Source organism: Gnatocerus cornutus, unplaced genomic scaffold (genome assembly GCF_029298725.1).
Source record: "Gnatocerus cornutus isolate USDA-ARS CGAHR unplaced genomic scaffold, icGnaCorn1.1 ctg00000023.1, whole genome shotgun sequence".
Taxonomy (NCBI): Eukaryota; Metazoa; Arthropoda; class Insecta; order Coleoptera; family Tenebrionidae; genus Gnatocerus; species Gnatocerus cornutus.
The window spans coordinates 3,914,840-3,937,106 of record NW_028275375.1 but is presented as its reverse complement, the minus strand read 5'-3'; the positions used below and the strand labels follow the sequence as shown (position 1 = coordinate 3,937,106).

At 33.5% G+C, this 22,267-nt stretch overlaps 1 protein-coding gene across 3 annotated transcripts in view; it reads left to right on the top strand.

The window, feature by feature from the left end:
• LOC148166457 (uncharacterized) overlaps positions 1-22,267 on the top strand; it is a 120,527-nt gene that overhangs the window by 25,179 nt on the left and 73,081 nt on the right. The gene's annotated exons all lie outside the window — the stretch shown is intronic.

Genomic DNA, 22,267 nt, shown 5'->3' with positions numbered 1-22,267 from the left:
AAAAATACAAAATTTTATCTAAAAAAAACAGTACTCGGTTCGTTTGGACTTTATGAGTTCTTTGTGGGTGATTAATAAACTATACAGTATCCTAAAACTATACATTTCTACCAATTTGGTCCATTGAGCCGATCTAAAAAGCAAGAATATAACGCAAGCATCAACTGATCTGACCAGTTATTTGTGGGTAAATTTTTTAAGTAATTTTAAAAATTAAATACAACTATACAGCCGACCCAAAAATATACATTTAAACTTATTTGGTCCATGGAGCCGAATCTTAAAAAATGCCCAATTTGATATAGAAATCAATGCTCGCTGCGCTTGCACTTGACCGTTTTTTAGTAATTTTAGCAATGCATTATACAGTTGGCCCAAAACTATACAGTTCTACTAATTTGGTCCATCGAGCAGGATCTAAAAATCAAGAATTTGACGGAAGAATCAACAGACCTGCCCAGTTATTTGTTGGTAATTTTTTTTTGAGTAATTTTAAAATTTAATACAACTATACAGCCGGCCCAAAAATATACAGATAAACTTATTTGGTCCATGGAGCCGAATCTTAAAAAATGCGCAATTTGATATAGAAATCAGTGCTCGCTGCGCTCGCACTTGACCGTTTTTTAGTAATTTTAGCAATGCAATATACAGTTGGCCCAAAACTATACAGTTCTACTAATTTGGTCCATCGAGCAGGATCTAAAAATCAAGAATTTGACGGAAGAATCAACAGACCTGCCCAGTTATTTGTTGGTAATTTTTTTTTGAGAAATTTTAAAATTTAATACAACTATACAGCCGGTCCAAAAATATACAGATAAACTTATTTGGTCCATGGAGCCGAATCTTAAAAAATGCGCAATTTGATATAGAAATCAGTGCTCGCTGCGCTCGCACTTGACCGTTTTTTAGTAATTTTAGCAATGCAATATACAGTTGGCCCAAAACTATACAGTTCTACTAATTTGGTCCATCGAGCAGGATCTAAAAATCAAGAATTTGACGGAAGAATCAACAGACCTGCCCAGTTATTTGTTGGTAATTTTTTTTTGAGAAATTTTAAAATTTAATACAACTATACAGCCGGTCCAAAAATATACAGATAAACTTATTTGGTCCATGGAGCCGAATCTTAAAAAATGCGCAATTTGATATAGAAATCAGTGCTCGCTGCGCTCGCATTTGACCGTTTTTTAGTAATTTTAGCAATGCAATATACAGTTGGCCCAAAACTATACAGTTCTACTAATTTGGTCCATCGAGCAGGATCTAAAAATCAAGAATTTGACGGAAGAATCAACAGACCTGCCCAGTTATTTGTTGGTAATTTTTTTTTGAGAAATTTTAAAATTTAATACAACTATACAGCCGGTCCAAAAATATACAGATAAACTTATTTGGTCCATGGAGCCGAATCTTAAAAAATGCGCAATTTGATATAGAAATCAGTGCTCGCTGCGCTCGCACTTGACCGTTTTTTAGTAATTTTAGCAATGCAATATACAGTTGGCCCAAAACTATACAGTTCTACTAATTTGGTCCATCGAGCAGGATCTAAAAATCAAGAATTTGACGGAAGAATCAACAGACCTGCCCAGTTATTTGTTGGTAATTTTTTTTTGAGTAATTTTAAAATTTAATACAACTATACAGCCGGTCCAAAAATATACAGATAAACTTATTTGGTCCATGGAGCCGAATCTTAAAAAATGCGCAATTTGATATAGAAATCAGTGCTCGCTGCGCTCGCATTTGACCGTTTTTTAGTAATTTTAGCAATGCAATATACAGTTGGCCCAAAACTATACAGTTCTACTAATTTGGTCCATCGAGCAGGATCTAAAAATCAAGAATTTGACGGAAGAATCAACAGACCTGCCCAGTTATTTGTTGGTAATTTTTTTTTGAGTAATTTTAAAATTTAATACAACTATACAGCCGGTCCAAAAATATACAGATAAACTTATTTGGTCCATGGAGCCGAATCTTAAAAAATGCGCAATTTGATATAGAAATCAGTGCTCGCTGCGCTCGCATTTGACCGTTTTTTAGTAATTTTAGCAATGCAATATACAGTTGGCCCAAAACTATACAGTTCTACTAATTTGGTCCATCGAGCAGGATCTAAAAATCAAGAATTTGACGGAAGAATCAACAGACCTGCCCAGTTATTTGTTGGTAATTTTTTTTTGAGTAATTTTAAAATTTAATACAACTATACAGCCGGTCCAAAAATATACAGATAAACTTATTTGGTCCATGGAGCCGAATCTTAAAAAATGCGCAATTTGATATAGAAATCAGTGCTCGCTGCGCTCGCATTTGACCGTTTTTTAGTAATTTTAGCAATGCAATATACAGTTGGCCCAAAACTATACAGTTCTACTAATTTGGTCCATCGAGCAGGATCTAAAAATCAAGAATTTGACGGAAGAATCAACAGACCTGCCCAGTTATTTGTTGGTAATTTTTTTTTGAGTAATTTTAAAATTTAATACAACTATACAGCCGGTCCAAAAATATACAGATAAACTTATTTGGTCCATGGAGCCGAATCTTAAAAAATGCGCAATTTGATATAGAAATCAGTGCTCGCTGCGCTCGCATTTGACCGTTTTTTAGTAATTTTAGCAATGCAACATACAGTTGGCCCAAAACTATACAGTTCTACTAATTTGGTCCATCGAGCAGGATCTAAAAAGCAAGAATTTGACGGAAGACTCGTTATTTGTGGGTAAATTTTTTAAGTAATTTTATATTTTATATTTTAGTGATTTTGACAATATAATATACAGGTGTCCCTAAACTAAGCAGTTACATATATTATAAAATATAGTACAGTATGTCCCCGGATTGAGTTCACAAGAGGAAAAAAAAATTTTCATTTTACAAAAAAATGACAAAGGAATAATATTTTTTGCTTAATTTAAAATAAATAAATCTTTAATTAAAACTTTAATATTATGAAGCTGTGTTCTTAAAATCGAAAAACAAAAAAATAACGAAGAACTTTTTTATTTTTAATTTTGCAAAAAATGTCAAAGGGATGAAATTTGTTCCTTAACTCAAACCAATTTCCACTATTTGATTGACCCATTACTTGTTTTAGCACATAGTTCAATTCTAACTCGTAATTCTTTAAGACTGTTTCGAATTTTTTCAATTATTGTTAAGGATGCAATTGCATTTTTTTCCAATTTTTTAATACTTACACATTATTGGGTAAATTTTTCTTTAATCTTTAACGCACTCTTTGATATTGTGAATCCACAGCCTGCTATTATTTAAATACGATTACAAAATTTAATAAACAAAAATAATGAAAAACTTAATTTTAAGAGTACAAACTAATAATTTTGAAATTTTAATTGCAGATTTATCTGTTTTGAAATAAGCAAAAAATGTTATTCCTTTGTCATTTTTTTGTAAAATGGAAAATAAACTTTTTTTCCCTCTTGTGAACTCAATCCGGGGACATTCTGTATATAAAGAACGGGCAATTTGATTGGAAAAACAGCACTTGCGCCGCTCACACGTTTCTATTTACTTATTTTAGCGATTTTAAAATGCAATAGAACTATATAACTCCATTAATTTTGTCCTTTGAGCCGAATCATAAAAAATTCAGAATCTAAGACACATTTGACCTGACCAGATATTTGTGGGCAATTTTTTTCTGATTTCAAGAATGTAATAAAATTATACAGGTGTTTACAAATATAGGTCCGGATTTAAACAGATTTTGTGGTAAAAAACAGAGCTCACTTCGCTCGCACTTTGCCAATTATTTGTGCCTGTACTCTTTTTTGTGAGTATAGGAATATCAAAGTATAGTTGTTCTCATTTGGTCCATTGAGCCAGATTTTCAAAAGTGCAGATTTTAATGTACAAAACAACGCCCGTTTCACTCGAATTTTAAGAATCCATCTAAATCCAAAAGTTTTTTATTGATTTTTATATGTTGCTGTATATAATTTGGTCCATGGAGCCGGATTTAAAAAAATGTGGTTGGCAGAGAGCGTTGGTGCCCGGAGTGCATGGTCAGTTGGTGTCGCGTCTTGGCATTCCGGTGTCCTGGCAGCACTCCGTCCGGCGATTATTTAACCGAATCGCAGCCATTTGTCTCGGTCCCGAAGAAATATTCATTAGTCGAAACCCGTTCATCGAAAAAAATAACGAGCAAAAACGGCATGCGACAATGATATCGGCCGTCGATCGGGCCGCTAAGTTATGCAGATGTATTCACCAATCTCGTGCAATTGTGCTGTAATTTAAAACTTACAAGGTCTGGCGGACTCGGCATTTTTGCCGGATTTAAATGAGTCTGTGTATTAAATTATCGGGGCGACCCAGGAGGAGAACCAGTCCTGGTACATCGATCAGGTTGTCGCATCTAACACAATGCAACAATAACCGGCCGGAGCCCCATGAACCCGCGAAGCGACAAGATTTACGCCGATAAATGGAGACGTTGCTTTAATTGAAGGTTCCATTCGTTATTGCATCTTTTAAAGTTTGACGCAGCGATCGATGCTAGGGCATTTTCGCACGACCAAACAACACATGAGGCTCGAGGAGTTGCAAAGCCCAAAATCATTCCGGGAAGGCTCCGGGGACGCGTCCATAAATAATAATGCCGCAATCCTGCGGACATACTTACGTAATTACCGATAGTCTTGACAGTACGTTTTCAGGTTTTGTTTCACCTGCTGCGACTATTAAACCTGAATCGTAAAAACAAAGACTTACACCGTAACATTAACCGCAAACTGCAGGCGATTTTGAAAGTGCAACTTGTTTTGTATCAAGAGCCGTTACGGCTACGGATAAAAATATTAAGAAGCCGATTGTATTCCTCCCAGATTCCTCCTATATGAGGGGACCAACTGCCAATTAAGTTTTTTACGATCAACCTGTCTACCGCGAGCTTAATTAAATTTTAATCGTAATCAATATAAATCTAATAGACACGACAGAATCTTATAAATAAATAATAAATATAAAATAAAAACGCGACATACCCGTGATGCAATTATCGTAACAGCAGGAATGATTTTTTGAAAGTTACGAATTCTAATTATTGTCATTAAAAATAATTGAGCTTGTATTATACCGTGAGATTGATGTTACGAAAACCGTTAATTTCGAAGAGCATCAGCGCCATATTTGTGACATTCCACGAAAAGCAAACAACTCGCAGGGAATATATTAGACTGATCTATTTTTAAAAAAACAGACAGTTGTCACAATGTGAAAAAATGAGTGATCGCTGGTTATTAAGTGCAGCAGGAGCAGTGACGCAGTGCAGACGTTGCCAACTTATTATATTAGTATAAGTAGTTACCAAGTTAAACTATGATGTCACTCAACTAGTCTGTAGTTGCCGAGTTTTATAATTATATTTGATGAATAAATCCGAAATTCGTGTTCAATTGACGGAAGATGGAAGATTTTTGGATGAACGGTTTTGATGCGTCTGAAAAAAAATCACCGCTAATCAAATTGTGGTCATATTTCATAAAACACTGTTAAATCCACGACATTTCATTGCTCGCGCTCGCCTTTTACCGAAAACAAAAAAGTTTACAGTTATCAGTGCTTTCCATAATTAATTGATTAGCATAAGCTCGTTTTGTGTTTGGGATTGCTAAGGTACCTGCGGCTAGCAAGGCCCGCCTAAGTTCGGATCGCTCTAAATCGTTTCATTTTGGTTTTATAATTAAACAAGTGGTATAATATCAGTAATTTATGAAATTTTACAAAATAGGCATGTTCAAAAAATTGTTGGTATCAATTAGGAAAATTCAGATTTTTCGGTATAGTAATAAGCAAATTTATATTAATAAAGCACCTAATTTTTATTGATGTGGCATTAAAATTACCAAAGTTACAGCCCTTTGTACAGTTTTTCAAAAGTTTTTCGTTCATGCTCAAAATCAAAATTTCTAAAATTTGTCGCTTTTGGTCTAGAATTTTGAAATTTGGTACAGTTACTAGTCAAATCTAAATAAGTAATCTCCCGAAGTTTGATTAATGTGACGCAAAAATTACTAGAGTTTCAAACTTTATAAAAATTTTTAGAAATTTTTTGTTCACCTTCAGAATAAAAATTTCAAAATCTATCTAAATTAGCACACTTCATAAGCCAACTCTAAATTACCAACTACCTTAAATTTAATTTGTATGGCGTCAAAATTATCAAAGTTCATCAAGTATCATTTTCTAGTTTTAGAGAAGTTTTTGGTTCATGCTTAAAAATAAAAATTTCTAAAATCCGTTGCTTTTAGTCTATAATTTTGAAAATTGGCACAGTTACTAGTTAAATTGAAATAAATAATCTCTCCAAATTTAAATTTCCAGAGTCACAAACATTACAAAAAAATGTTGAAAATTTTCTGTTTATCTTCAAAATAAAAATTCTAAAATTTATGTTTTGCAATTTGACACAATTAATATGCAACTCCAAGTTACCAATTTCCCCAATTTTGACTCCTGTGGCGTTCAAATTACCAAAGTTACAAACCCATAGAATAGTTTTTGAAAAGTTTTCGGTTCATGCTCAAAAAATGCCTAAAATCCGCCGCTTTTGGCCTATAATTTTGAAATTTAACACAGGCACTAGCTAAATCTAGGTATGTAACCTCCCAAATTTGATTTCTGTGGCGTTAAAATTACCAAAGTTACAAGTTTCATTAAAAATTTTTGGTTCATTTTTTAAATAAAAATTTCAAAATTTATTCCGTTTGTCCGACAATTTTGTAATTTGACACAATCAATAAGTAACTACAAATGACTTACCACACCAAATTTGATTGCTGTTACGTTAAAATTACCGCAGTTACAGCCCTTAATATACTTTTTTTTAGGAGTTTTTGGAGCATCCTCAAAATCAAAATTTTCTAATTTGGTCTTTTTGACCCACATTTAATTTTAAAAGTGGACACAGTTAATAAGCAAGTCTAAATTAGTAATCGTCCCAAATTCAGTTCCATGGGTGTTAAAATTAACAAAGTTACAACCCTTTAAATTATTGTTTGGGAGTTTTCAGTTTATCCAAAAAGTAAAAATTTCTTTTGGTTTATAATTTTTAGATTTGGCACTGTTACTAGCCAAAACCTAATAAGTAACCTCCCTAAATTTCATTGCAGTAGCGTTAAAACTACCAGAGTTACAAGCTTCATTAGTTTTTTTTTTTAATTTTTGGTTTATCTTTAGAATAAAATTCCAAAATTTATCCTGTTTTAATTTACAATTTTTTAATTTCACACAGTCAATAAACAACTTCAAATGACTGACCACCTAAAATTTGATTACTGTGTTGTTAAAAGTACTAGAGTTACAGCTCTTAACACGTTTTTAAAAAGTTTTTGGATAACGCTCAAAATCAAAAATTTCAATTTCTGATTTTTCTCTTCACGTATAAATTTGAAATTTGTCACCATTAATAAACAGATCTAAGCAAGTAATTGCCTCAAATTTAGTTGCCTTGGTGTTAAAATTACCAGAGTTACAACCCTTAATAAAAATGTTAGGCAGTTTTCAGTTCATCCAAAATCTGTCGCTTTTGTGCTATAGCTTTGAAACTAAGCACAATTACTAACTAAATCTAAACTAGTAGCCTCTCCAAATTTAATGACTGTGGCGTTAAAACTACGTGTGTTACAAGCTTCAATAAAAAAAATTGAAATTTTTGGTTTATCTTCTAAAAAAAAATCCAAAATCTGTTTTCTTTGTCGTACAATTTTGAAATTTAACCCAGTTAATAAGCAAATTTAAATGAGTATCATCCCGAAATTTATTAGTTTTGGGGTTAAAATTACCGGAGAATTTTGAAAATTTGATCATTTAGAATTCGATAAAAGCGATGACGCAAACAGATTTTTCCTATTTGCCCTAATTAAAGAAATATGAACCTTAAAAAAATATAGTGGGCCAAATGACAGCGGGGGCCGTATTAGCCGCAGGTACCTTATAAAATCTCCGGTATTCCAGATCAGATTTCCGTTGCGTGCGAATAGAACCTCCCACGTTTCATAATTTTCCAACAGATTCAAATTTATGTAGATACCAGTTTTGTTAATTTAATGAAATGTATAATTTAGCATATTAAAAAATTGGATGGTCAAACGTGTGAAAGCTGTCACGATCGATTTTTTCATCATGTTATTATTTCAGGGAAACCTCCTTAATCCGGAGCTGGTTTTCAAGAGCCATTTATTAGAAGCTCACTGAGATGAGTTTGAACGTTGAGTTATTAACGTCTGTAAATTAAACCTGACGGCTGTGTTGTTTAGATCAGGTGTTTGGATAGTTTCGAAAGTCTTCGTTATCTGATATTCGATAATCCCATCAGCATTCTTCGGCGATGACCACGTGAAACTGTTCCAGTTTCGAAATGTCGCGATAATTAAAAAGCGACAGATTTTTCTGTTCGAATATCAAATTTCATATTCATGATGAAGCGCGCACATTCCCCCGTCATTTCTTTTGATTTATCTGGTTACTTTTCATTTGACACGTTACAAGTTAACTGTTTCCTCAAATAAATTACCTAATTGCCGTTTCATCACAAAACATTCCTCTGGAATCGAATGGTCAAATAAATAATTCCGAGCTTTCCCGGCTAATTATAATAAATTTGAATATTTGGCGCGCTGTCAATTTTTCGACCGAATCAAATCGTATTGCCCCGTGGCCAATTATGCAGATATTTCTGCACATTTATGAACAAAACGTTGCATGCGGATAGAACGAACTTCATTCTTATCTCTCCTCGTAGCGGTCTGGTGTTAATGAAGGAGCAAAGCCGATTCAGATCTTTTACTAAGGGGTCTGGCGCTGTGCGGTTACTTTGTGGCTCTTCAGTATTTCAATCGAGAGCATGTTCTTTCAAGACGATTGTATCTCTGTGTATTTATTCGGTAGTTGTGTGTTCTTGCCGGACTCTATCTGCGGAGTATTCGCTATCTCTATTACGGCCCACCAGATTGTTTTACATTTACACGCAACATTATCTCGTGGGTTGTTTTGTTGGTTTGGTACTTAAGTGAAGCTTGAGGACTCTATCCACTCGCTGAATTACTTAAATGCAACGTCGAGAAGAAAATCTTTAACTTGTACGCCGGACGAGGAGATGGAGATAACGAATCAGTCATAGAATATGTTCGCTGGGAAAACCGGTGGGCATTAAATTTTGCAGGATGGAGAGATGGAATTGCTATGATTAGGGCCGAACTGAATTTACCACAAGCGATCTTCCAAATAGAAAAAAAATAGTCTTGGAGTTCCTTCTGGTTTATTTGAAGATTCCTGGTCGATTTTGTGGACGTTTTTTAAAGATTCTCTAATGCTCATTTTCAAAATATAAAATTCAAAATTTTGTTTCTTCTGTTCTAGATATACTTAAATTAAAAAAAAAATGTATTATGAAGACCAAACAAAAATGATCCGCATCTTTTGGAAAAATTCGTAATTTGGATAATTTTTGTGTTACAACTACGAAATTTGAGAGAGTTGCTCTCCTTCAAAAGTTTATTAACTCCACCAAATTACAAACTTGTAGAGCAAAAGGCTCAAATTTTAGACATTTTTATTTAGAAGCCCATAGCAAAATTGGCAACTTCTTTTGGTAAAATTCGAAATTTATATAATTTTTGTGTTACAACCACGAAATTTGGGGGAGTTTCTCTCTTTCGATAGTTTATTAACTCCACCAAATTACAAACTTTTAAAACAAAAGAGTCAAATTTTAGAATTTTTATTTTTAAGATCAAACAAAAATGGCCAACATCTTTTGGAAAAATTCGTAATTTGGATAATTTTTGTGCTACAGCTACGAAATCTAGGGTCGTTTCTCTTTTTGAATTATTTGTTAATTCTACCAAATTGCAAACTTGTAGAGCAAAAGGCTCAAATTTTAGACATTTTTATTTAGAAGCCCATACCAAAATTGGCAAATTCTTCCGGTAAAATTCGAAATTTATATAATTTTTGTGTTACAACCACGAAATTTGGGGGAGTTTCTCTCTTTCGATAGTTTATTAACTCCACCAAATTACAAACTTTTAGAACAAAAGAGTCAAATTTTAGAATTTTTATTTTTAAGATCAAACAAAAATGGCCATCATCTTTTGGAAAAATTCGTAATTTGGATAATTTTTATGCTACAGCTACGAAATCTAGGGTCGTTTCTCTTTTTGAATTATTTGTTAATTCTACCAAATTGCAAACTTGTAGAGCAAAAGGCTCAAATTTTAAACATTTTTATTTAGAAGCCCATACCAAAATTGGCAACTTCTTTCGATAAAATTCGAAATTTATATAATTTTTGTGTTACAACCACGAAATTTGGGGGAGTTTCTCCCTTTCGATAGTTTATTAACTCCACCAAATTACAAACTTTTAAAACAAAAGAGTCAAATTTTAGAATTTTTATTTTTAAGATCAAACAAAAATGGCCAACATCTTTTGGAAAAATTCGTAATTTGGATAATTTTTGTGCTACAGCTACGAAATCTAGGGTCGTTTCTCTTTTTGAATTATTTGTTAATTCTACCAAATTGCAAACTTGTAGAGCAAAAGGCGCAAATTTTAGACATTTTTATTTAGAAGCCCATACTAAAATTGGCAACTTCTTTCGGTAAAATTCGAAATTTATATAATTTTTGTGTTACAACTACGAAATTTGGGGGAGTTTCTCTCTTTCAATTATTTATTAACTTTACCAAATTATAAACTTGTAACAAAAGACTCAAATTTTAGAAATTTTTATTTTTAAAATCTAACAAAAATGGCCAACATCTTTTGGAAAAATTCGTAATTTGGATAATTTTTGTGCTACAGCTACGAAATCTAGGGTCGTTTCTCTTTTTGAATTATTTGTTAATTCTACCAAATTGCAAACTTGTAGAGCAAAAGGCGCAAATTTTAGACATTTTTATTTAGAAGCCCATACTAAAATTGGCAACTTCTTTCGGTAAAATTCGAAATTTATATAATTCTTGTGTTACAACTACGAAATTTGGGGGAGTTTCTCTCTTTCAATTATTTATTAACTTTACCAAATTATAAACTTGTAGAACGAAAAACTCAAATTTTAGAAATTTTTATTTTTAAGATCAATCAAAAATGGCCAACATCTTTTGGAAAAATTCGTAATTTGGATAATTTTTGTGCTACAGCTACGAAATCTAGGGTCGTTTCTCTTTTTGAATTATTTGTTAATTCTACCAAATTGCAAACTTGTAGAGCAAAAGGCGCAAATTTTAGACATTTTTATTTAGAAGCCCATACTAAAATTGGCAACTTCTTTCGGTAAAATTCGAAATTTATATAATTCTTGTGTTACAACTACGAAATTTGGGGGAGTTTCTCTCTTTCAATTATTTATTAACTTTACCAAATTATAAACTTGTAGAACGAAAAACTCAAATTTTAGAAATTTTTATTTTTAAGATCAATCAAAAATGGCCAACATCTTTTGGAAAAATTCGTAATTTGGATAATTTTTGTGCTACAGCTACGAAATCTAGGGTCGTTTCTCTTTTTGAATTATTTGTTAATTCTACCAAATTGCAAACTTGTAGAGCAAAAGGCTCAAATTTTAGACATTTTTATTTAGAAGCCCATACCAAAATTGGCAAATTCTTTCGGTAAAATTCGAAATTTATATAATTTTTGTGTTACAACTACGAAATTTGAGGGAGTTTCTCTCTTTCAATTATTTATTAACTTCACCAAATTATAAACTTGTAACAAAAGACTCAAATTTTAGAAATTTTTATTTTTAAAATCTAACAAAAATGGCCAACATCTTTTGGAAAAATTGTAATTTGAATAATTTTTGTGCTACAGCTACGAAATTTGAGAAAGTCACTATTTTTGAGTAGTGTATTAACTCCACCAAATTGCAACATTATAGATCAATAGGCACAAACTTTAGAAATTTTCATTTTTGATTCGAAGCAAAAATTTTCGTCAACCTCCACTAAAATTCGCAATTTTGGTAATTTTTGTGCTACAGTAATGAAATTTGGCACAATTAGTAACTAAGTGTAAATTAGTAATCACCCTAAATTTGGTTGCTGTAGGGTTAAAATTACTAGAGTTACAGCCCTTTAAATATTTTATTTTTACCAGTCCTGACTAGAACCAAAACAAAACAATTTCTGCTTGGAAATAACTTTCTACTGCAAAATTTTCATTTGTCTGAAGTCGTGTGAGTAAAAGGTGATTATTTTTTTAGTTAAATGTTGCCATTTCACAATGAGATCGTCGCAAAAGATTTACGTATTTTTACCGCAACGACTCTTTGGGGTTGGAAGCACTTGTTCGTTCATCTGTTTCTGCATTTTAGGCAGGTTTCGAGCCATTATTTATAACAGCAGCCGCGAGACCAAACATCCTTTACTTTAAAGTTTCCACGAAAAAGCGCAGACACCCCAAAGCACCCTTGTGCGGCGGTTTTTTTTCGTGATAAGCTAATTAGCTATTTGTGTTTTAGGTCGTAAAATGGTCTCATTTCAATTTTAAATGAGCGAGATTTGGGCCACCCTTGGAGCTTAAAAAATTGGCACGGATTTAAAAATAAGTCGGAATGTATAGCAGGTATTATCAAAGTCAAAGCGTCTAACATTTCACCTGGATCCCGACCCTATCAATTATCCTTAATGTGTCATTTTGTGGTTTTATTTTTACGAAAAAATGCTTCAACGCTAATAAATCTGTTGAATTTAATTTCTAGACCTTCTCCCATTTGATACATCCGACTATTTCTGTCAACTCGTATTAAATATGAATTCGTGCTAAGATGCGTGTTGTCGGTCGTTGTGGTCGCTCTATAAACATAAACTAAATAGATTAGCTCATTATAAAGCCGAATGTGTATCAGGGAGCGTTGTATTAATAGAAAAACGCTTGGAAATTTTTCCCCATTGGAATTCCGGCTTCGGGTGAAATAAGGAGATTTGGAGCGGTTTACGTGTTGGGAAGTTGTTTGGTGGCGGCACTTGTTCCTCCCAACGGTGGAAAATATCATCCATTAAGCGAGTTTTACGATCCGTCTGAATGAGATAAGACATTACAAAGTTAGCCAATCTATACTTTAGTGCTTTCGGGCAATAAGGAGTTTGTGGTAAGAGCGGGCCCAAGAGTTCTTGTTTCCTGCGACTAATCCTTCGTAAGTAACTAATGGCGGCGTCCCCAAAGACTTGACCAGCGAGGAAATTTTGAGTCGAGTAATTTTTGTTTATTTGTTCGCGTTCGATAAAAAGAAGGTAGGAAAAGCTCCCTTTTATGTAATCGTCGGCGTAATAAATGTATGTGAGTTGGGGCGACGTCGTGTTTTCTTTATGCTTTGTGGCATCCGAAGCATCGCAGAAACAACAACAACGCTCGTCCGTCGGAAGTCCATTGCTGAAATGAACATTCGCGTTTGATGTGAAAGGTCGGACATTAATTCATAATGAACGAGCAGACTCCTCGCCCGCTACCACTTATATTTCCTTAATCCCTGAGAGCACACAAACGGACCAGCGGCCGCCGCAGCACCGGCCGCATAGCATGATGAAAACCTAATGGTTATATCTCTTTATGTCGAGATCAAAGGGCAACGGGCAGCGCCTGGTGTGCACAAGATCGTCCTTTTTTCGAACTCATCATATCTCCGGGCCGTGGCGTATTGGTGGCTCCGCACCCGGCTCTAATTAGTGAGCGCATCTCTTGTCGGTGCAAGGACCGTGACGGGACCGGTCGCGAAGCCACACCGGATAATCGACCTAAGCTCCCGTAATTGCCCTCTTCATTTAGCCAACCCGTCATTACACCACGATTTATCTACCCACGAATTCGACAACGCGCTCAAGAGGGCGCTTCAAGACACCGACGGACGGGATCGGGATGGTTGATTTATTGCCCCCAAATACACAAAACTGCGCTAGCAGACAAGGTTTTGTACTCAAGATTTCGGAGCTGAAATTTTTATTCATTTTCTTCAGTTTTTTATTCAAATGTGCCATTTTTAATGATTTAGAATTGAAGATCATAGATAAAAATATATACAGCTCCTCATTTTGTGCTAACTTTTCAACAGATTTTTGTATTTGTATTTGTGTATTTGTGTTTAGTGGTTCTCCATTGTGTTTTCTAGAAAATTCCTTTCAAAAATTTCTACCCTCTAATTTCATTACCAAAACGTTTTCTAAAATGTATTATTCAGGCCTGCGTTAGCATTAAAGTCATTGTAGTAAAACTTAATTTGTGCCTAGAAATTACGATTTTGTAATGCAATGGCATAGATTTTTTAATAAAATTGACAAAAACAAAACAAAAAGTTCAGAAAAACTTCTCCATGATTTTAAATAAAATAATTTTTCAAGATTATCTTTGAATCCTAATAAAGCAAAACGGACTTTAATTTTGGTCATTTTAGTGCTATAGTGATGAAATTTAAGGAAGTTGTTATTTTTGAGTCGTGTATTAACTCCACCAAATTGCAAACTTGTATGACAAAAAATACAATAAAAATTTTCATTTTTGAGGCGAAACCAAAATTTCCGCAATCACATTAGAAATGACTTTCCACTTCTCCAATACAATTAGTAAACGTAGTCGTAGGAAAAGTATTGTGTATAACCCGTGCTGATTGGATAGACTATCAGCATCCAATTAAATTTCGATTTAATAATCGGTGGCCATTAGCGTCGCTTTTTGTCTGTAAGTCGTGACGTGGCTAGTCGGCAGATCGTGACGTGGTGTTTCCGGAGCGTCGTCTTTAATCCGGTGTCGAAAGCGGTCGGACTATCAGTTCCGGGTCCTTTTATAAGCGTCCGTGGTAAACGAGTATCGGTTCAGAAATAGGTTTCGCATAAATCATCCTGACAGACAGCCCTATCTCGCTTCCCTCATTCAAGCTGATCGTCGTAATTCCTGCTGTATCAATGCCCTTTTTACATAAATAATCGCTGAATTATTCATTGCACCACAATGTCGCATTAAAAGCTGCAAGAGAGCGTTGGGAATCCCCGGAGAATGGCGTCAATAATGTGGTGACCTGGTGAATTATTCTGTTTGATCGTCTTTAGGGTGACACAATATTTTAATTAGAGGATGGAAGGAGAGAGGCAAGTTCACAACAGACACAATTTTCAGTTTTCCGCTGCATTGATGGCGGAGCCGTGTTCGTTAATGAACAAGTCGAACAAATGCAAAAGTTTCTGAAAGCGGGCTGAAAGGCAAGATAAAGGAATAAAGGCCCGAGCTGAAAATACACTACAGGTCACATAATGCCGCTGTTTTCTGACGGATAGATTTAGAAGCTTATACAGAGGCCGCGCTTGCGAAATTAGCAAACTTAAGGGAATAAAAGGGAGGTACAATGAACGAGGCGATTAGGATAGGACTACCTAAACAAAAAACTTTGTTATATTATCGAACTTAATTAACAACACATTCTCTGGAAAGAATGCTGTTGCATTTGCCACAGTGCATAATCAAACAACTAGCCCGCATTGTTAACAACTTGTTACTACATCTGCACATACGGCAAAAAGTTGAGATATGTGGCGCAAAATAAGGGGAAATTAATTCTTTATCTTACAATCGCTATTCAGGATATTTTAATAAGCTCGATAACAAGGGGATATTATCTGCAACAATTCAATTAAATACTCATTTTTCGAACATTTTACACAAAGACCAAACAAAAATTGACATCTTTGGGGAAAATTCGTAATTTTAGTCATTTTCGTGCTACAGCTATGAAATATGGAGAAGGTACTATTTTTGAGTCGTGTATTAACTGCACCAAATTGCAAAATCTTACAGCAAAAGACTCAAATTTTAGAAATTTTTGTTTTCAAGACCACACAAACATCGCCAACATCTTTTGGTAAAATTCGTAATTTTGGTAACTTTTATGCTACAGCTATGAAATTTAGGGAAATTACTAATTTTGAGTCATGAATTAACTCCACCAAATCACAAGATTGTACGACCAAAAACACAAATTTTAGAAATTTTTATTTTCGAGACGAAACCTAATTTTCTGACATCCTTCAATAAAATTTGTAATTTTAGTAATTTTGGGGCTACAGTAATGAAATTCAGAGGAGTTACTACTTTTGAGTTGTGTAGTAACTGCACCTAATTGCAAAATTTTAGAGCAAAAGACACAAATTTTAGAAATTTTTGTTTTCAAGACCACGCAAACATCGCCAACATCATTTAGAAAAATTCGTAATTTTAGTAATTTTGGTTATACAACTATAAAATTTAAGGAATTTACTAATTTTAAGTCATGCATTACTTCTACTAAATTACAAAATTGAACGACAAAAAAGACAAAATTTAGAAACTTTTATTTTTGCGACAAAACTAAAATTTCTGACTTCCTTCAATAAAATTCGTAATTTTGGTAATTTCAGTGTTACAGTAATGAAATTTGGAGAAGTTACTACTTTTAAGTTGTGTATTAACTACGCCAAATTGCAAGATTGTAGAGCAAAAAACACAAATTTTAGAAAGTTTTGTTCTCAAGACCACAGAAAGATCGCCAACATCTTTTGGTAAAATTCGTAATTTTGGTAACTTTTATGCTACAGCTATGAAATTTAAGGAAATTACTAATTTTGAGTCATGAATTAACTTTACCAAATTACAAAATTGTCCGACAAAAAAACACAATTTTCAGGAGTTTTAATTTTTGAGACAAAATCAAAATTTTAGGCATCCTCCACTAAAATTCGTAATTTTGGTAATTTTCGCGCTCTAGCTATGAAATTTGGGGTAGTCACTATTTTTGAGCCGTGAATTAACTCTACCAAATCATACAATTGTGCGGCCAAAAACACAAATTTTAGAAATTTTTATTTTCGAGACGAAACCTAATTTTCTGACATCCTTCAATAAAATTTGTAATTTTGGTAATTTTGGGGCTGCATTAATGAAATTCAGAGGAGTTACTACTTTTGAGTTGTGTAGTAACTGCACCTAATTGCAAAATTGTAGAGCAAAAGACACAAATTTTAGAAATTTTGAAAACAAAAACCACGCAAACATCGCCAACATCATTTAGAAAAATTCGTAATTTTAGTAATTTTGGTTATACAACTATAAAATTTGGGGAATTTACTAATTTTAAGTCATGTAGTAACTCTACTAAATTACAAAATTGTACGATAAAAAAGACCAAATTTAGAAATTTTTACTTTTGAGACGAAACCAAAATTTCTGACTTCCTTCAATAAAATTCGTAATTTTGGTAATTTTAGTGTTACAGTAATGAAATTTGTAGAAGTTACTACTTTTGAGTTGTGTATTAACTACACCAAATTGCAAGATTGTAGAGCAAAAGACACAAATTTTAGAAATTTTTGTTTTCAAGACCAAAGAAACATCGCCAACATCTTTTGGTAAAATTCGTAATTTTAGTAATTTTCGTGCTACAGCTATAAAATTTGGGGAAGTTACTATTTTTGAGTTGTGTATTAACTCTACCAAATTTCAAAATCGTACGACAGAAGGCACAATTTTTGGGAAATTTTTATTTTTGTGACAAAACCAAAATTTCCGACATCCTTTAATAAACTTCGTAATTTTGGTAATTTTGGTACTACAGCTATGAAATTTGGAGAAGTTACTATTTTTGAGTTGTGTATTAACTCTACCAAATTTCAAACTTGTACGACGGAAGACACAATTTTTGGAAATTTTTATTTTTGAGACCAAAGAAAAATTTCCGACATCCTTCACTAAAATTCGTAATTTTGGTAATTTCAGTGCTAGAGTAATGAAATTTAGAGAAATTACTATTTTTGAGTCATGTATTAACTGCATTAAATTGCAAAATTGTAGACCGAAAGACTCAAATTTTGGAAATTTCTGTTGTTAAGATCAAACAAAATTGCCAACAGTTTTTGATAGAATTCGTCATTTTGATAATTGTTGTGCAACAGCTATGAAATTTGGGAAAGGTAACTAAAAGCATCCAAAGCTTCAAAAGTCACTAAAAAACTTAAAGAATATCAGCAAAAAATTTCTAATAAAATCTAAAAATCAAAACTGAAAAGTTCGCAAATCATCTCCAAAAAATTTTTCTCTAATATCCACACAAAATCTCTAAGATGTTAGAACAAATTTCGTTAAGAATGATTTTCAAAAAAATCTCAAAGGATTTTTAGAAATTGGCAAGAAATCTCTAAAAATCCTAAATGAATATCAAAAAAGGTAATAGAAATCCCTAAGAAATCGCAAGAAATCCTGAAAAGCTCTTAAAATACACCTAATCTATAAAACGATCTCTAATCTAGAAAGAATCTAAAAACAAATCTTGAAAAAAAGTGATCGAGCAAAATTCTTTGTGCTGACTAGTCCCATTAGTCAAAGTTATAACTTGAAAGCCTCGAGAGCTCCACAGTTTATGATCAACCAAGCTAAGTAAATTTAATCAAATTGCTTCAAATTGGATAAACGCAGCAATTCCAAGAAAATATTGCAAAACAACTGAAAAAAAAATAAAACAGTTAAGATGACAATAAATAGTTTACTTTTCGTGTCTTTCTGTCACGTCGATGGTCTATTTTCATGCCTGTAACCCATAACAAAACCTTCCTCCGAACTAAAAGCCGCACAATAAAGATGTCTATATCGCAATTGCGCCGTCGTCGTCGAAATAAAACGATTTTACCGTCGCGACCGCAAAATACCTCATATAAAACCGAAACAACCACCACTGTTTATTAAAAGCTGTATGAATTATGTTTCCCGCATTGTGAATGTATTTTTACACCGGGGGCTTTTAACGGCTCCGTATGCCACGCCGGATTCATATTTAGTATTTATGGCTTTTGTAGCCACTTAGTGCGGCTACGAACAGCTGAAAGTGTCGAAGGATCCACCGAAAATTAGAGACGGAAAATCCGTTGTCTGAAAATCCGAGCTTTAAACCTTTCAGTCGTCGTGTTCGGATTCTCGGCGTTAAATCGACTGAAATAATTAACGCTTTCGACTGTTCGCATTAACCAATTATAGGTGACGAAAAGCAGCGATGAGCCAGCTCAAATCTCGCGGAAAATGCGAGAGGCGGAAAAACGAAAGGAGGCTTATCTACGATGGAAATCTCGCTGGCATTGTTTCACCGGCCATAAATTAATACCGAGAGAAAAGTCGTAATCGAATAACGGGACGCCGGTAATCTCCGGAGGACTAAGAAAAAAACGCGAAATTATTATGTTAGTACCTATATAAACGACGGATTTACATAATTGGGCAACGATACTTTTGGGTTCACCCACTTAAACAGATTCGAGATAATGGTAATGACGGTGGCTAAAAATATGACGGACGTGGCGGTTGGAACTCTTCCATTTTTTATTATTAATTTTCATATTTTATGGAATCCATATATTATTGTTACGTGCGAAGACACCAATAAAAATGCGTGTAAATAATGGCCAACATGTCGTAAACATTTTAAAATGTTTTTATTTTAAGATCTATTTACAATATCTTTTTATGATCGGACTCGTTACTCAAAAACAGTTATTTATCTCGTCCTCAAAAACTAGGGTTGGCACCCCTTCTAAAAACAGCCACACACGGGAAAAGGGTTTATCGTCTCGCGTTGCAGATTTATCGTTTCCTTTACTTAAAAACTTATATTTAGTTTATCTTATCGCTCCAATAAATATTTTGCATGTTTGTTCAAAATAACATTGTGGCTAAGTGATGACAAACAGAATTGAATAAACAGCACTCCTGCAGTGTCGCAATTTCGGCAAAAAGACGAAAAATCTCGTAAACCCGAGTTCATTCATTCACGAGCTGAACGGCTGCCAGAATATCTCCAAAAAATGAAATACAAGAGAAGCGACAATGATGAGCGGATTAAGCAAGAATGCGAACGAAAATAACCCGTCTGTGGAAAGTTTGCCTTATTGAGGAAAATCCGTGTTTGTTCACGTGTGGTTCTCTCAGATGATAGTAATTAAAATGCGGTCGATTATCCCGTCGCGGCTTTATTTAATATTTAACAGGACGCCTGTGTCCTTTGGCGAGAACTAAAAATTCATATTTCCAACCGACAAGTTAATGAAGTTAGGACATTTTACATAAAAAAGGAAAAAGTCTTTTATGAAGCCTTTGGTTCTGGCCGAAAGCAAAAGTGTTACATTAACGGGGAGCCAGAGGATGATTATAAAAACATTAAAATCCATGCCGACGCTGCCCTGACGATCTCATTGCTATGCAAGACCGAACTCCTCGCCATGTACAAAAGGAAGCTCACAAAAGGGGGATATAATGACATACGCTTTATAAAGGACACCTTTGTGAGACATGTCTATTTGATTTTTAGGATCTGGACCTTTGGGAGAGATCGCCATTTGATTATTCCAAACGTGCCGGTAAACTTTGATTTTTGAGCTCGCAGTGGAGCTGAAAAAACTAGTCACAAAATACTAGTTTGCGATTGTTACATGTAAACATTACAAAAAGAGGTAATTATTTCAAATGGTTGATCATTAACTCATTAATGTGGGCTCTTTATTAAAAGTTGCGTGATTTTAATTGAAATGCTGTATTATTTCCATTAGTTGCAATGTAGCTAAACTAACCATTATCTTATTTTTTCGCGGGGACAGTAATAGGCACTTTTTACTATACAATTTTATGTTGACGAATGAAAAACTGGAACTATTAAAGTGACAAAAGAAAAAAAAATAATTTTCACACCTGCGCTTTGGACTGTATAACTAATTCTGTTTTTTTTTGTTGCAGGTAATTATTTTCTCTTCTTTTCGAAAAGTTTTGACAATGGGTAAGACGATAAGCATTTAGATGAGGTCCACCGAAATCCGGGGGCCACCTATAATATACTTTCCTGCGGCGGATTTACCGATTTATTAAAAAAAATTAGATCAAGACAATTTGAATTATACAGGGTCCGGCAACACTTGTGTCCACCCCCAAAATCGTCTTTAATTTTAAAGTTACAATTTTGAAAATTTGCATACGCTCATAGTTGACAAAGCTCTAGAAGCTTTGGTTGGCGTCGCGACGCCTAAGAAGTATGATTTTTAGCGATTTTTGAGTTTTTGCGGAAATATTCGCGCATTCAATTTTTTTTTCAACATAACTGTGACACAAATATCTGAGTTTTTATTTTAAATCTAATGCAAATTGTGTTTAAAATTTGCGAAAAAAACGCTGTTTTATCAAGTTAGTTTTCAAAATTCTGACAGAGCAGCGGCAAACTACGTTTACACCAAAATGTCACAAGTCACTTTATTCACTCTTATAAAGTTTAATTTGATTAACACGGGCATGTTGCACTTTATGGACACCAAAAATCGTTAATTAATATCGACAAAGCGACAATTTCACCAAGTAAGACTTTTGTTGCAATCTAAAGCGAGCCAAAAGATAGATGTCATTTGTGACACAAGATGTTGACAGATGGGTGTAAACGTAGTTCCCAATTTTGACGTAATGAAATTGGATACTAACTTGAATAAACCGCATTTTTTTCTCAAATTTTGCAGACAATGTGCATTGAATCTAAATTAACAGCTGAGATATTTTAACACATTTATATTGAAAAAAAAAAATTTAACGGTTGATGTCACAAACTCTCACAATTAACTAAAAATTACATTTTTAAGACATCGCGACGCCAAAACTATCAGTGATAAAAAAACAATTTAAATTATTTATTTTATCCACAATCAAGTAAAATCAAAGCATATTACCTATAATTGTGAATAAATTTAAAATCAAATTAATTTTTTCTCGAAATTCGAAATTCTATCACTCGAAAATTTCTATAAATTGAATTAAATTTTGCCAACATAACTCAAATTTTCTCAGAATTGGTTTGTAAAAGATGATATTGTAGTACTTTTCTGAATCTTCTGAAGTTGATTAATAGCTTTAAATGTCACCATAAATCTAGAATTTTATCAAAATTGCTAGATAGCTTAGAAACTTGCACTAAGATGCCCAAAATTGATCTTCTGGGTTGTGTAAAAATTTTATCCGCCATATGGAGCTCCGATGTAACCGAAAAAAATATTCAGAATTTTATTTCGAAAATTTCGTTTTGGTAAGTGATTCTCGACAACAATATCTCACTGGAAGAATTAAGCCAGAAAACCAATTTCTAAGTGCAAGAAGAAGAATATCTTAAAAAATCAGATCAAAACCAGATCTTTTACAACAGATTTTGAAGATTTACATTTACAAGTGAAAAATGCGTTTAAAATATTGAAAC